This window comes from Hakea prostrata, chromosome 7, assembly GCF_041222555.1.
Source record: "Hakea prostrata isolate BN-2017 chromosome 7, UWA_Hpros_2, whole genome shotgun sequence".
In the NCBI taxonomy this organism is placed as follows: domain Eukaryota; kingdom Viridiplantae; phylum Streptophyta; class Magnoliopsida; order Proteales; family Proteaceae; genus Hakea; species Hakea prostrata.
Genome location: NC_142606.1, coordinates 57,420,421 through 57,422,920, shown reverse-complemented (window position 1 = coordinate 57,422,920; position 2,500 = coordinate 57,420,421).

Below are 2,500 nucleotides of genomic sequence, written 5' to 3'. Positions count from 1 at the left end.
AGGGATGCAAGTAGAGGACCACAAAAGGAAGGACATGACAAATGCAAACAAACAGAGAGGAACAGACAGACGGAAGAAAAGAGAAAAGAAGGGGGACGAGACAAGAAGAAAGCAGGATGATAAAGAGGAGAGTGGGGGATGGAAGGGACCAGAACGGCGGAAGAAGGGGGAAGGGAACAGGGAGCCCAAAAGAACGATGACAAAGAGAGAAGCAGGCAGGAACAGAAGCGGGGAAGAAGGGGACGGAAAGGGAGGACAGCACAAGGAAACGGAGAGGGAAGGCAGAAGGAGGGAAGAGGGGAGGAGGGGAGGGAGGGGGAGGAGTCAGAGAGCAAAAAAGGGATGACCAAGGAAGGAGGGAGTCCAAGAGGAGGGGAGGATCACCCAGGGGAAGGAAGAACGAGGGGGGCAAGGGAAGACGGACCAAAGTAGACCAAGACCGCAGAAGAAAACAGGGAAGCAAGGGGGGAGAGAGGGAAAAGAGAGGGGACACCCCGAGAGGAAGACGAGGAGAGAACCAAAGGAGGGCGGAAAAAGAGACAAGAGAGAAGAGAAGAGAAAGAAAAAAAAGAGGGAGAGAAAAAGAGAAGGGAGGGGAAAAGAGAAAAAAACGGAGGGACAAGAAGGGAGAGAGAAAAAGGAAGAGAAAGAAAGGAGGAAAAGGAAGAGAAGAAAGAGGAAGAAAAGAGAAAGAAAGAGAGGAAAGAATAGAAGAAGGGGGGTTGGGGCGGTAACCGGGGGCGGGCGGGGTGTGACAAAACGGCCATAGTCCGTCTAAGAAGCTGGCCGTGGAGGATACCTCCGCGTAGCTAGTTAGTAGGCTGAGTTCTCGTTCGTTAACGGAATTAACCGGACAAATCGCTCCACCAACTAAGAACGGCCATGCACCACCGCCCATAGAATCAAGAAAGAGCTCTCAGTCTGTCACATCCCGCCCTAAATCCATCAAGGGGATACCCTATCTGGATTACCCGGGGAGTGAATTACTGTCCCGCCGATCAAGTTTAGGAACGATCATAGTCACTTAGCACAATAATATAATCAAAAGCAAGAACAATTCCTTATTTCCAAATAATTCAATAATAAAAGTCGAGAAAGTACCTCAGAAGGATTCACAAATAACATCAGAGTGCGGAAAGGATTTCATTAGTATAAACAATCAAGTGTAAAATGGAGGGAGGAAACCCGTCCTATAATATTAGCGGAAGATGAAACGACAAAAAGTAAAGGTTACAACCGATTCACCAAATAACAAGTGAAACAACTAAGCTATAGTCCCGACAATTCAAATAAAAGGTTAAAAAGGGAATGAGGCGACATCCCATCCCTAACACACAAATATAAAATTGAACTGCTACAAACAAGTCCCGGTCTCGGTCTACTCGTCTTTATCAATTGGTTCATCGCTACCAGTATGATACAAGTCTTCAACTCGGCCTCCAGAGGGTTGACTGCCACAGTCAACAGTGGTAGTACCTGCAGGAAAGTCTAACAAAGTATGTTGCAAAAAGGAGTGAGTTCGAAAGAACTCAGCAAGGAAAGTTATTCCATAATAACATAAATCATATGATGCGCAGCATAGCATGATGCAATATGATATGAGACATATGATGCAAATATGAATCTAACTCTAAGTATGCTGGTCATCTAGGGTAGACATGCTTTAAGTCATAGCACCATACTTCTCTGGGTCGTCTGTCACTCTCCCGTTCCATATCTTGGGAATGCTCGGGGAAGATCGGTAAAGTCATCAAAAAAAGCCGTGGTAAGGGGATCGGTCACCGCTCTCTCACATCACCATTTGGTCAAGTACTGGCGCATGTCACAGTAAATCCTAGCCCAATGCAAGTCATCTACTCAGTCATATCATCTCAGTTCCAGATACGTCCATTCCTCGCCCCCGGCGATCCTTTCCGGTATCCTTCACACTAGAGTCAGCGTAATCCCGGATTACGGACTCATCAACCCTATTGGTCATCCATAGATAGTAAACGGGAAGCTCTCACGTCCTCTCACGGGTTGGTTACCGGTCTTGAGCGCCCGTGAGCCCAAGTCTATCCATATGCAACCCTACCAATAAATGGCCCCCACAATGAGATTTATGACCTCTCACGGATTGGTTACCGGTCTTGAGTGCCCACAAATCCCCATTGCTACCACGGGTCGTTCGGTCTCAATGCCCTTCCGATTCGGGTCTGATACGACAGGGACATCCTAGCCAAACAACTAGACAATCCTATGTATGTCATCCAATAACCCGGGAAAGAGTCGATAGGCACCATCGGAGAACATCCCATACTATTCCCTCCGGTGTCCAAGGACAGAAGCGTCAATAGGACACTCCCCAATCCCAAGTCATACCTAGACAATCACATATTCAAGTTCATCACTTCTCATGCATTCAATACATCTTCATAATACAAGTTAAATCATGATATTGAAATGAATCATCATAGACATAAGTAAACAAAAATAGTAATGTAACATGACAAGAGTATAA